The following is a 14894-nucleotide window of genomic DNA, read 5'->3' as shown; positions in this document are numbered from 1 at the left end:
ACAGTACAACCATGGGCCCCACTGTAAATCAACCGCACAATGGCCTTGACATCTATATAATACTCATAAAGTTCAGAATTTCTATCTAGTGTGTATGGGTGTGTATATGGACTGGTTTTTGAAATGCCATTCAGTATGACTTTGAACAACTCTTCCTGCATGCCGCAAACTCAAAAATGATTCTTCTGCACTGAGAGCCTATATGACCCTCTATGATTGGTCACCAGCTAGCAAGAGTTGTACAGACAATAGCAGAATGACAGTTTGTGAACTTGATGTACTAATATTAAATATTAGGGGACAATGCGAAATATTAATTCTAGATCTTTCATAGTTGATGCCATTGAATTGTAGCTGATGAATGCCATTTTTAACCATTGAAGAATATTCCATTTATCAAAAAAATAAAAAATTCAGATTTTAACAGCTCAAATTACGACATTACATTTCAGTGTGTCCTATACATTGTTGTATCAAGTTGCTGTACAAAAAAACCATATTAAAGTTGAAATGAGCTTTTTACTTTCAAGGCTTGATACAGTCTGAAGCGCTATTGATGCTTGTAAATGATATGCCTGAGCAAGCATGGCATTAAACATGTAATACTCATACAAAAATCTGGGAACAGTGATTCCATAAAGCCTTTGAATAATATTTACTTAAAGTAAATAGTAGCCTATGATTTAAATCACACATCCCACTCACTAATTAGCCTGTTTGTGTATGTTTGAACAATATAAAGTGACATTTGTCATATGCTGTATGAAATGTGATGTGATCCTGTGCTAGCTAGCTAACAGATAACTGTTTTCAACATTTCATGCTAAAGAAAAGCAGACAATTGTAGACCAACTAGAGAACTGTAGAAAAGCAATATCCATACTGTTCTTTTGAATTTACCTGTGTTGTAGGCTTGGGAATAGTTCATAAAACCCTTGTCAGTAAAAAGAGTTTGTTAAGTTAAGAATCTACTAAAGAAATAGAAGCCATATATATATAACAACATGCAGTAACTGTTCTGGGCATGTTTATTATGCATGAACTGATGCATAATAATAATAAAAAACAAAATAGGCTGTTTGTCCACTATTCAGACACAGTTGTGTTCTCAATGCTAAAAAGGAAGAAGCGTATCTGCATTGTTATCTGCACAAAGTTTAAAAGCCAGCATCTGTCATGATATGGGAGTGTGTTAGTGCCAGTGGCATGGGTTACTTGCACATCTGTGAAATCAGCATTAATGCTGAGGGATGCTGAGGGACATACGGATTTTGGAGCAACATATGCTGCCATCTAGACAGCATGTTTTTCAGGGACGTCGCTGCTTACTAAGGCCCATTCTGCATATGTTACAACACACTTTTTTGGAACATGTTGCAGACATCAAATTTATATGTATAATTTAGGTTTTATATTTGTCTGCATGAACACAACATGGTTAATTAGTTTCAGTTCAAAACTGTTTTGCAAATAATTCCTGTAAATTAATTCCATGTTTCCTACTGTCCCAACTACACTGAACTTGGATTTGTAGAAAAGATTTGTGCCTTAAATGTAAGCTGAATCAGAAATCAAAACATTCGCTGACATCTAAATAAGGTTTTTGTGCCAATTAAACATCAAAAATGTTTTATTTTATCACTGACTTCTGTTAAATAACAGTGAACAAAGTACTCAACATCTGTACCTGAATGAACATAAAGATACCTTTCATAAAATATTACTCTGCTAAAAATTGCAGTTCTCTATTTATTTCATATTTTTTTAAAAATTATATTTAAAATGAATAGTTTTGGTTTGAAGGTATAATATTTCAACTTGTGATAGGTGATTATCGATGGCCTATAGCTTAGATGTACAAATAACTTCTTGCAAATTTTATTCATTATGACACTAAATGTATCACTAAATATTAAATATGTATGTACTGTTCTTGCCTCTGTTAAAGTGCACATTTATGATGCACACAGGATGTCAAAACCAGTTGTTGTTCTATACCCTATGAAAGCCTATGAGATGTAATCTTTGTGATATGTATTTTAGAAGCTTAAATTTCAAAACACGAAAGTTTTCTTTAAAATATTCAAGGAAACAGTTAAAAATATATATTTTCCCCAGCTATGTCTAGTTCTCAGATTTAAACGATTGTATAAAAAAAATTGACAGGTAAGGCTTAGACTTTTCCAGCAGATAAAAATAGGCATAGACCAAACTTGTAGGAGGCCCCAGCAGCCTGTGCTATCCATCACTTCATGTTTACGCTGCTTCAGTAGTCATAAACAGTGCTTTGTTGCACATTCTGTTATGAACCTTCTTGCATAGTGCTGCAGGATTATTTTATTAAAGTCTGTTTTCAGTGTGTCGCTGTTCTGAATGCTGGAGAATAAGTAATGGGTATTTGGTGTTGTCGTCAAGGCTTTGCATAGGGAGAGGTGTGAGGACTTATAGGACTAAGACTATAGGACTATTCACACTGAGGAAATTGGCCTTGTGCTAGATTTTAAACTCTGTAAAGCAGGTTGTAATATCACTGTAGGGTTAAGTGGTGGATTGTAATTTAGTGGAGAAATTGATTAGTAACACCGACCATAAATACCAGAAAATAGGTGGACAAACAGCAGCAAATCGTACTTGTTTTTAAAGACTGGATCTGAGAATAAGACAATAGCATAGTCAGGACAGGAATGTGATACTTAGCCCAGAAATCAAGGTGTCATTTTAATTGTTTTTACACTAAACCAGAAATATTGTCACTGACTAGGAGGTAGAGATGACACAGTGCTACTTTTTCTTTTCCATCAGTGATGCTGAAACTTTAAATATCTGCAGTGGATCCCAAAACAAGCTTAGATTTGCAGTACCAGAGGTAATCTTGTAACAAAAATACACATTTGTGAGCGGATTATTAAACTTTTGGTCCGTGTAATCTCCCACAAACAAGGTTGCGCTACCTTTAAAAGTCTGCCCTCAGATTGCTCTAGTCTGTACTCTTAGCGTCTGGAATACAGTCGATAACACAAGCAAAGCATACTAGCTTGTTCAGCTCTACTGTATTTGACCTTGCAATACATTTATTTTTACCTTAGCACGTTATCCACACACACACGACTCACTGCGTGCTTCATTGGAACTTTTTTGAAGGACTTTAACCATGTTATATTTCTTACTTGTATCCAGGGTGTAACTAGAGGCTCGTTGTCTATCAGACAATACTGACAAAGTGCACAAAATCTGGACTAAAATAGCTCTATCGGTATGTTTGGCAACTTAATAATAGTAATAATAATAATGATTGATTTTGCTTTGATGTACCATAGTCAGTGAATATTCGGGTCGGAATGCTTTTAAAAATCCCAGTGAAATCAGCTTTACAAGAGGTATATAAAAAAAGGGCTGTAGCTTTTAAAAAGTGTCTCATTTACCCAAGCCATGCCACTAGCTTTCCATTAAGTGATCCTTGGCCTGCTTGACTATTAAACCCCCCCCCCCCCCCCCCCCCCCCCGCCCGTCTTTGTGCTGTGGCTATATTAAGTGCCTCACTTATTTTTGTTCCAGAAGCATTTTCAGTTCATAGGATATAGTGTACAAAATCAGATATTTACATACAGTTCTGTGTAAAAGTCAGAGACCACCCTTTTGAGCATTTTCTGTCAAACTGCCAAAGTTTAATATAATATTAAAGATACAGAAAAATGAGACTCACTCACTACACCTGTTAAACCACCAAAACTATCATCAGGTAAACAGTTTAGTTTTCATCTTTGAGATGAGAAAGCCAAGCTCCACTTTTGCTTCAGATCTGAAAAATCCACTATGAGAAGACAACGCTCTGAGTCTGAAAGGATGTGTAGCTGAGCTGTGAAGAAGATGCTACTAAGAAAAGGAAATAATTGAAAGCAAAATATTTGCAAATCAAGCAAAGAAGCTGCTGGTGTTCTCAGAACAATGGACTGAACAGCCCAGAGTCCAAACCTTTGGGGTTACTTGGACTGTGAGAAGCAGAAAATGAACCAACTTCTAACACTGAACTTTGGAGATGTGGATAAAATGTCTGCCCCTCCCAAAAATGGAAGCTGTAATAAAGGCAGATGGTTACACTAAATACTGAAAGTGTTGAAATTGTTTCCTGTCGAATAAGTTTTCTGCATTTCTTCCTGATTCATAAAAATGAATAAGTTGCATGACTGTTTTGACTGCAAATAAATTAGGTGTGGTCTCTGATTTTACATTATATTGTCCCCATTTCACCTATTATCACCTTTATCATTGATGTAATAGAACAGAAACATTTTTCATTTTTACATGACATATTTTGTGACATTTTTACTGCTATTAAGTAAAAACAATTGCACTGTTAAAAAGAAAAGTGCCATGAAAGTAGTTTGGAGCTATGACATTGAAGAACTGCTTTTGGTTCAACAAAGAGCCATTTGAGTGCTTTTTTTCCCCAAAGAAACAGCCCTTGAATTTTAAAGATCCATTCATTTGGTTGTTTTGGGAACCAAAATTGGTTCTTCTGTGGCATGACTTTTGTGCCTTTGTGGCACCTTTATTTATAAGAGTGTAATTATTTTTGCTGGGCTGCTTGTTTGTCTAGATCTGTGTGCATTGTATTCAAGCTAGTGTGTGTGTGTGTGTGTGTGTGTGTGTGTGTGTGTGTGTGTGTGTGTGTGTGTGTGTGTGTGTTGCTTGAGTCGCCTCTTAGCTGGCTATATCCCATTCTGCAACCCTCCAATCCCATTTTCATTTTTATTCTCTTTGCTCTGTATTGACCTGGCCATGCTGTGACTGAGAGAGAAAAGAGTGTAGACGTCCAATCCATTCAGTTTCAGCCACTACATCACTCACATTTTAACCGTGCCTGCCCACTCACTTCAGCACTGTTTTGGGGTATCTTCCATTCGTTTCACTGCTGCAGCATTTACTGTGCAGCAGATTTCATTACTTAAGCCTGTTATTGGTGTATGGCCTTCATTAGTGTCTCATGCTTTAATTGCTCTCTAATTGTTATAAGATCCATTTAAATGACTACACTGCCCCCCCATGTGGTGTAATGGCAAATCTGGGTAATTAGAGTGAGGCAGTGGTGGTGCTGTGCTTTTACTCAAGAGGGGAAAAAAAACATAGGAGTGGTCATTATGATGCCTGATTAACAGCTTATAATAAAACAACAGGTTTCTTGTACTGCTCTATACTTTGAATAACAAATGAAGGCATTATCTACATTGTATGAGGTTGGTGAACTGAAGAGAACAGAAGCTGGTTTTTGGAGGCTAAAAATGCAAGGCAAGGTGTAAACTTCTTATGTCAAATTGATTCACTATTAATTGAGCGCAAGTCACATAAAAAGTGATGAGCAGTGTGCACAAAACAGCCAACGAACTTGTTTTTTTCACTGAAAACACAGTTTAGAATATTTCTACTACACAGATATGTGGCAACCCATATTTTAACTGTAATTTCCATCTCTCTCGTCATCGCATACCATGCTACTGCCTCACTTTGTTTTCTGTTCTTCCCCTCCTTCTCATGTATGTTACTTTATTTGCGGTCATTTTCTCATCTGTCAAAACCCTCTGACCCTGGTTTTGATAATCACTTTCCTTTTGCTCATTGGAGTTTGAAGCTGAAGTTCATTTCTTGCTGGTTTGTTTAAATGTTATGACAGCCTGGTTTCCTCGTTACTCATCACATGTTCCATACTGTACCTCAAGTACGCAGCAAGTGCTACAACTTGTTCTATATATATAAAAAAAATCAATAATAATAATAATAATAATAATAATAATGATCTCTTTATATATCTTAATATTTATGGAGTTTTTCATACAGGTGACAGCTCAAAGTGCTTTACAGACAGGTGATAATGTTTACAGTAATTTGGATTAAGTTAAAAAGAAATGCCAAAGACTTGTAGAATTTTTATTGAACGCTAAGTTTAAATATTCACATGTTTCTTAAATGTGTGAACTGAGCTTGATGGCTGATAGAAGGTCAAATTGACCGGTAACTGCAGATCTAAGATCACGTGCTTAAACATGAAGACATGCTGTGATGTAAACAGGTGCTAGGTCATTTAGAGCCTTAAAAACTGGGAGCAGAATTTTTAAATCTTTCCTGAAAGCTACAGGTAGCCAGTGCAGTTCTTCCAAAATGGGAGTGATAAGATCTCTCGTTTTTTGTTTTTATTATAATCAGCATTTTGCAATTTGCAGTTGTAGATAAGTTACAACTTGTGAATAACTGCTACATCAACATAGCTATGAAAACCTGTTTCATAATCACCTAGATGTTACATGTACAAAGAGAAAAGCAAGGGCCCTAAAACTGAACCTTGTGGGACTCCACAAAAGTAGTAAACATCTTTGATTAAGGATTTTCCAGTGGAACCAAGAATTGCCTTTGTCTTTTTGATTTAAATCTTTCTAAAACTGTACCTGAGAGACCCACCTAATATTCAAGGTGTGATCTATGGTATCAAAAGCTACACTAAGATCCAGTAAGACCTAAATAGAAGGATTTTTTTTTTTTTTTTTTGCTTCATCGCTAAGCCTTATTCACAACATGAACCAATGCTGTCTCAGTACTGTAGTTATAATGATTGGACCTTTTCATATAACTTGTTTTATATTGTAAGCACATATATAGTCTGAAGGTAACATTTCCTAAGACTTTATTTAAAAGAAAAAAAAGATTATAAGTTGGTCTAAAATTGTTTAGTACAGAAGATTCATGCTATTTCTGTGCATTGTGGGCTTCAAAAGGGCAGTTTTAAAAACATCTGGAAAAACACCTGTTGACGGAGAACAGTTTACAATAGCTAAGACATCATTTTGAACACAATCAAGAAACATTTAAGGAATGAAGTAGGAACAGGGTCACATGTCAATGAATTTGATTTGTCTAACATTTGTAAACTCCTCATGATTGATGAGAGCAATATATCATCACTCTGATGTGAGGTGATGGCTTGTCAGGAAGCATATCGGAACTTGTTTCAGCTCTGCCTTATCAAGTCTATTTTATTTTGAAAATGAATAGCAAACTCTTTTGCAAAGTCTCAGATTTTAGACAATAAACCACCATCCACCACAGTAGCAGTCAAGTTCATTAGTCAGTCTATGGAGAAAAAAAGAACTTTGGTATTATCTTTGTGTTTATTAATTACACTAGAGAGGTACGACTGTGTGGATGTTTTCGTTGCATTGTTGTAGGTGGAGGTCTGCTCTTTGAGAATATCACAACATACCTAGTTCAGTTTTCCTCTATAAGTTCTCTGATCTACAACAATTTCTCTTGAGCCATAAATTATGTCAGTTATATCTCTTTAGTTGCATTAACCCCTGTTCAAAATGTTTTAAAAATTATTTTATGTATTTCTCTACTATTCTTTATAGGGAATTACTGGTATGGGAATTGTGAGCCAATGCCGATATCTGATATTGTTCATGCCCATATCTACTGATGCAAAAATATTTGGAAAATGTAGATTTGGTACTAGATCGAATATGGAGAAATAACTATTTAACATTTATTGTTGTAAGGTTGGAAATTCAGTAAAATTAATAAAATGCAGATATTTTGTAGGCCACCAAAACATTTTGGCCTAAAATGTTATAAATGGCACATTCGGGTTCCTGATAAAAGGCAAATATAGGGGGCAGTTATGGGCTGGAGGTTAGGGAACCAGCCTTGTGACCGGAAGGTCGCCGGTTCGATCCCCAGAGCCGACAGCACATGACTGAGGTGTCCTTGAGCAAGACACCTAAACCCTAACTGCTCCCCGGGTGCTGCAGATTGGGCTGCCCACCGCTCCGGGCAAGTGTGCTCAGTGGCCCCTAGTGCGTGTGTGCTCACTAGAGTGTATGTGATGTTTCACTTCACGGATGGGTTAAACGCAGAGGTGAAATTTCCCCAATGTGGGACTAATAAGGGTCACTTAATCTTAAATCTAATCACTAATCTAAATTTAGGCTGGAGAAAAACACAAAACTTTAAATAGCTGTCAAAGGCAAAATCTTGCATAATACATCATTTGAATGAAGATAAAATGATTGAAACAGCTATTTGTTTTCGTTGCTGTCCTGTGCTGGTCAGCACAGACACGTTCAAACAGTTTGAGCAGGAGCAGATCAACAGTGTGGAAAGAAGTCAGCTGTGTGGAAGTATTTCATGGTTTCTATGAGGGACAAGAGATTTACAATCATTGTTTATGTATCAGGAGAGGGTAGAGTGCTTAGTGGTCAGTAGTCTCCAGTACAAGTTTGATACCATTTGAAAATACGACATCCCATTGGAAATGCTTAATACAGAGTATAGAATGTAGTCTGTGGGCCACCCTTATAAGCCACACCTGGGTCACACGCACCCCCCATCACCACCACCACCGGCTCCAGCTCTGGAGTGAGGGTTGTATTTCATTATGTGCCAATATGATAGAATGGTATTACCTTAAATTTGTCCATGAATTGATGTGTTACAGGCCGAGTCACACTGTAGTTCTTGCGTTTGTCTCAGGTGGTCCCTCAGAGAAGTGGAGATTGGCTGCATGTCGCATTAAATCATGCTGTTGCCTCAGTAATGAGAAATAGGCCTATTTTGTATGAATGTGTTTGATCCTTTTCCTGGCTAGTGTTTTTTGCACCCATCCCACACAAACTGTGCTCATGCATGGCGGATGAGCTGATAGCATTGCTGACGTTTACAAAGGATCAGAGGAACAAACACCTGATTGTGACTCAGAAGCTGGGATGTATGTACACACGCACACACGCGCACACACACACACACACACACACACAAAATAAGAGGAAGATGGATACAAAGAGGGATGCTTTCAGTTCTACCTGTGCACAAAATTGCCAGTCAAGGAGAATGGAAACAATTAAAAGTCATTACTTTAAGGCACTCATTGATTTTTTTTTCTTCTTTGCTTTTTTTAGCAGACGAAGCTGAGTGAATTTAGGAGCTGGAATCAGAAGAAGAGCTCTATCCTTGGCTACAGGCCCATTAGCGTGAACTGAAGGTAAATCAGAATTGTGTGGTTGGTTGGGGGGGGATACAATTTTATCATCATTAAGGGGCAGATTAGTGGGGATTTAGCCCTGCATGAACTGCTTCTGCCAGACCATGGTGCAGCGTGCTCTCTCTGCAGACGTGATGTTGCCTCTTCCTCACTTTAAACACCCCCTCACCCCCCACTCTGCTGCTCTCCCGCTGAGCAGAGAGGTGAAGTCAGGCGAATTGATGAGGTGAGCTAGAGATGGATAAATGTGTCTGCATTTGCTGGCTTTCATTTTTGCCACTGCTCTGAGGCAGTCTGATCTCTTATCACTTGCTCATCACTCCTTCTCCCCGGGCCCCGCTCCGTCACTCTCTTCATCTCCCTGTCATCAAGGCAGATCTGCTCATGCTCCGTCCACCTGTCACCCTGTCTGTCTGTCAGTCTATGTTTACATAATCACACCATCTCTGATCTTGCAATAATTTGATTTGGTTAACAATAATAATAATAAGAAGAATTCATAAATCTCTTAAGTGTTTTTACACAGGAACTTTAGGAAAATTAAACAGGACATAAATGAACATATAAAGACATAAATATATACATTTCAAAATAAAAAATACAGGACTGTCCACTGTAAATTGAACATTTTTGTGCACATGTATTAGCGTAGTGAAACTACTTAATATGAAGTTAATATGATTCATAAATGACTCCTTGTGTTTGGAGGCATCGTGGCCCTTCTCCCTGTCCTTTCTGCTGCCTCCTTTGTATACAGTCACATGCAGACATTCGAATACCCTTCAAATGTTCCTCATAGAAACCAAATTACGTTTTGTTAAAATAAGTTCAACAGAAAATGTCAATTTTAAGTTTTTTTTGTTTGTTTTGTTTTTTTGCTGAATTGAACATAGGGGAAATATAACCTTTGCACAAGTTACATTTTGTTTTAGTTTTTATCCAATATGTTACCTTCAACAAATAAACAGTAGTTGTGTATTAAAATGTGCAGAATTGAGTTCTCTAATAGAGAATGTGTACTTCACTTAGAAGATTAATAACATAATTTGACCAGGGAATCCCAAACTTTTGCATATGACTGTATATAATACTTTTCTGCACATATATGTGTCTGATCAGGTAGTAAAAGGGAAAAATATATATTTTTTGATGGGACAGATCATTGCTGATGTGTTGCATGATGTCCACATCTTCAGAAAGTTGGTTTCTGAGGAAAGCTTTTTATATCAAAATGTTACTTTTTTTTTACCTGATTAGACCTTTTTCAGTTATATATACAGTACCTGTATACCAGACACAGTTGTTCCATTACTGTTCACATCAATCACCTTGGATTGAGAGAGTCACTAAAATCACTAAAAGGAGGAAATTCAATTCATGATTATAGTTGATAGTGGAAGTAGTGGATCTTGTTATTTAGCCACCAAGTGCTCTAGAAACATAGAATGGTCAGAAACATATATCATTCCTTGGGCTAATTGTGTGCAGATGTTTGTTTTGTGGTGCAAGCATGTTTCCTTATTTTGTGCTGTAATAAGTCCAGTGGCAGCTCTTTAGTTTTACAGCTTGTTGTTCATTAATGGTGAGCAGCAGGGTGGGGTTGCCTCCTCTCCAGACCCAGGTATTCTCTGGCTACTCCTTTGAAGTGCTGTTCAAGGTGATTGAGCCTCTTGAGGATCCATGCTCTCCTGTTAGAAATGCCTACAGTTTTTATTACGTAAATCCCTGAGCCAAGTACCCTGAGATGCAAAACCCTGCATCCTATCTGCATGTTAATTGCGTGGTGTTTGTCAAGTGGGCCTCAGCTCATCGGAGGAAAGCAGAGATACTAAATAAATGATGCGCCTCAGGCCAGTTGTGTGATCTTCCGGGAGGCTATGTGTGCGCTAGTATGAGATGGAGGTTTCTGAAAAGCACTCCAGACTCCTTCCCCCCTGCCCTGATTTTGCTACTGCTATTTATCCAGAACTAGCTTTAATTTTTTTTTTTTCTGAAAATGCCCCATAGATGGTTCTAAGATCCTATCATGTTTACACCTTCCTTCATGGAGGGCTGACTGCATAATATATCACCCATTAATTTGTAGATATTTGTCTTTGCAATACTGATATTGCAGAAGCCAAATGAGCCTTCTTACCAATCACAATGCTTATTTTTATGTTCTGTTGATCAGTGCTCCAGGTGAGTGATCTAATACAAGTAAATTATTTTGGTCAAAAAAAAAAATGCATGTCAGTCTTTAACTATGTCACATGACGATATGTAGCAATAGAGGTGGACAATATGATTTCATTGTCATGATGTCAAATTATTAGGGTTGCACTAACACCGATATCAGTTTGGTTTTGGTGCTGATGCTGGTGCTCTTAAAGACAGTATGGGTATCGACAATGGGGTCAAAGGCACCACAAGGCAATCTGTGACACACACTACTGTGTGCACATTATTAAAGCATGTACGCACACCAGTAGATGGAACTTCAACACAATAGAAGTGTGGGTTAATAAGTAGCAGTTAAAATGTACATGACAAAATTTGTAATGCCAGTGTATTGAGGGCAGGAAATAGTAGTGGGTGGTTTACCAGTTGAAATTCTTTCTAAGGCAGTGTTCACCAACACTGGTCCGGGAGTTCAACCTTCCTGTGGACTGTAGTTTATGCCACAATCTGCCACATGTGCTCAAAAGAACTAACTTTTCCAGAAGTCCTAAATTGGCTGAATCAGATGAATGAGTGTCAGTATGGGTATGGGCAGCATGTTAGATGCAGGTTGAAACTAAAAATAAATGTCCAGTAGCTGGTGACCACTGTTCTAGCACTATACATACAGCACATCTAGGCACTGTACATACAGCACAAAACAAGTGGTTGCTTGTGACCTGAATGGCTAAATCAGGCTTCTTTTAGTAATCCCTCATCTCCCTCTGTGTAGTCGGTTGCAGTCTTGAGATAATGTTAGTCCAAGTTGTTATCAAGGCAGCAAGCGTTAGAGACAGGCTTTATCCTGAGGTAATGATAGCCTTTAGCATAGCAGCCCTGGGCTTGTGTATCAGCTATCCCTGCCTGCAGTGCATCTCAGTCGGTTTGCTGCATCACATTGTAGCGTGGTCTCGCGGCCTGATGCTTCCATCAAGGTGATGAAGACCATGAAACTACAACCAGCACCGTTTTGCTGAACCAGAGAAGCTGCTGCAGGCTTATATGCATACACCATGACTATATCTGTTTTATTCACTTCAGTTTGATAATAATTTTTTTCATTCATTTCAGCAGTTGTAACTAAACAAGCAAATGCCATTCAAGCTTAGTATTTTTCATTTGTGATGCAGAGCACAGCTTTTTATAGCTTGATACATAAGGATCGGATATGGGTGTAGGAAGGTAGAAAAGTGGTATCATTCCATCCCTGTAAAGTCACTTTGTCACAATACATATTTTCTGTAAGCACAGTGCTGTAAGTACAAGATGCATATGTAAGAGAAATGACTTGGGAAATTTAGCCATGAATCAACGCCAGTGGTTAGAGAGCTTGCATGAAACAGTGCATTCAGTTATAATGAAAGCCTTATGCATATTTTATACAGAGATATACACAATAGCGCACAGAAAGGCCTGATTCTACATACAGATGCAATTCACTGCAGCCAGCGTGGATGTGCACCATAACTCCTCTGGCGGCAGACTTAAAGATTAAGGCTGAAATGCTTGTTTTGCCAGGGCAGTTTAATTTAGTGCAGTGTGGTGTGCAGTGCACACTGTACTGTTTTTTGCTGTGGCACTACTAGTGCTTTTTATCAATTTCAGCTTCTCAAACCTCAGAAAAACAAAATATTGTGATGCTTACAGTGTATTGTGAAAATGTCTTGAAGGATTGTGACATATTTTTACCATATCACTCACCCTATGTAGCAGTATAATTTCAGTGCTACTAATTTATCTGTATTATGTCTCCTTAGCGTGTAGTATGTTCTCAAAAATTAGTTGGTGAGGCAGCCCTTGATTGAATGTGGAAGAGGGCAGGGTAGAGAAGCAGTAGCTGATTGAAGGGTACATGCTCTCGGAGGTGGGGGTGGCCTGTGGGGGCGACTGAAGTCATGCTAAGGAGAGAGAGGTTGATGTGGGGTGAAAAGGTCTGACTGAGTAAGTAGATATCCAATCACTGCAAGCTGTCATTTTCAGTCTGTCACGAGTGACTGACTGAAGTCAGGGCCTCTTGGCTCCCAAAGTCCATTTTAAATCACTCCAGTCCATTGCCTCTTTACCTCGCGTGAACTGCTGCAGCTCATCACTGTCTCCCTCTCGCTCCCTCTTCCTCTCACACACTCCCCCTGCCTCCCTACATCCCCATGGATCAGCCAAGACAAACTGAGTGGGAATTGAAGATTCGTAGAGCCTGCCTAAACACTCTGGGTGCTGCATGGTTTAGGCTCCCGCTGTGATTTGTCACTCGTATAGACTTTGCTTTCCCTTCTCAAGAGGCTTTTTTTTTTTTTTTTAGTTGACTCAGTTCAGTTTGTTTACATGTTGAGGAACGTTTTATGTTGCTTGAGGCTGTCCTATGTATTGCCTGAATACGTGAGTGTGTTTGTGTGAAAGAGAGCCAGGTGTTTATTTGGTTGCGGAATTTTTAGAAGGCCCAGCAGTACTATAGCACTCTCTATTAATTGTTACAAGATGTGTGGGTTAGAGGTGTATGGACATGAACTGGAGGCCCAGATCAGACTCATAAACATGTGCTTTACGTGAAATTTGAAGCCCAGACAGAAATTTACATTTATGACATTTAGCAGAGAGTGCATGAGAGAAAATATTATTCATTTTTACATGACACTCCTTCAAATTAAATAAATAAATGAATAACAAATCACATCTGACCTGACCCAGTTAACTGTTGTATGTGAAACATACATAACAGCCAAATCCCATCCAGAAAACCTGATATTTTGTCGGGCCCAGTCTAGCTGTGTTCAGATAGTAGACGTCTAGTGTGGAGGCATTCTGTTCCATTCATATCTCATCACTGTTGCAATCTATAGCTGAAAAATAGCAGTCTCAGCATTGTTGGTGGAAATAATGGCTGCTTATAATGACACTATGCCACCATGATACTACCCAGACAAAAACTTTAATGTTGAAATGTCTCCCTTTGTTGGCTCAGAAGACTTACCGGTGATTTGTGATAATAGAAAGAGCATTAGAAAAAAGGAGACATGACATACAGGAGAGATGAGAGTTCAATTGTAGATAAGAGATATTATCTTGGCAGTCTGAACACAATGTGTGACATTATTTAGATCTCCACTAAAACTCAAGAGGAGATGTGAAGTGCACAGGAGAAATATCTGAGCAGCAGGAAACTTAAGAAAAAGTCCCAGTAGACGTTCCATCTGATCTTGTTGTCTAAGAGAAACTAGAAAGATTAAGGAGCTCTCCTTTTGTTATTTCTTTCCTATGGGTATTGTCTAGTGTCAGGGCCCTGTTCTCTCTTCCTTAACCAACATATGCTGCAAAATGCCATGTGAACCCACCACTGAGCCCACAGAGGTGTCAGCCAAGAGTAGCAGCAGTGTGGTACAACAGAGAACCCATGCACATCATCTGGTGTAGAGTCAAAGGGTTGGATATGGTTTCATCAGGGATATCAGCATCAGTCCAGAAGTCTATCTAAAACTTGAGCATGGGGCCCGAAGGATGATGACAACAAAGGAGGTGTAGTAAAACGGCTACAGGAGCAGATACTATGTGAGGAAATATCAGAACAGAAGAAAACACTCACTCAGCTTTTAGAGGGAAGCAGTGAAGGAGAACATACCCAATTATGCTCTGGAGTTCCGACACCTGTTCATGGGCCACGACAGTGAGTGTCAAC

General features: G+C 38.4%; 1 protein-coding gene across 2 annotated transcripts in view; it reads left to right on the top strand.

The window, feature by feature from the left end:
• tspan9a (tetraspanin 9a) overlaps positions 1 to 14894 on the top strand; it is a 238864-nt gene that overhangs the window by 93696 nt on the left and 130274 nt on the right. The window contains exon 4 of one of the 2 annotated variants that reach the window (XM_017687202.2): positions 8943 to 9025. The exons of the other annotated variant lie outside the window; for it this stretch is intronic. The gene's annotated coding sequence lies outside the window, so the exon portion shown is untranslated. The remainder of the gene's footprint in view (positions 1 to 8942; positions 9026 to 14894) is intronic. 2 annotated transcript variants of the gene reach the window in all.

The sequence above is a fragment of the Pygocentrus nattereri genome, chromosome 7, assembly GCF_015220715.1.
Source record: "Pygocentrus nattereri isolate fPygNat1 chromosome 7, fPygNat1.pri, whole genome shotgun sequence".
Lineage (NCBI taxonomy): Eukaryota > Metazoa > Chordata > Actinopteri > Characiformes > Serrasalmidae > Pygocentrus > Pygocentrus nattereri.
The sequence above is the reverse complement of the archived record's forward strand: the minus strand, read 5'-3'. Positions and strand labels throughout refer to the sequence as shown.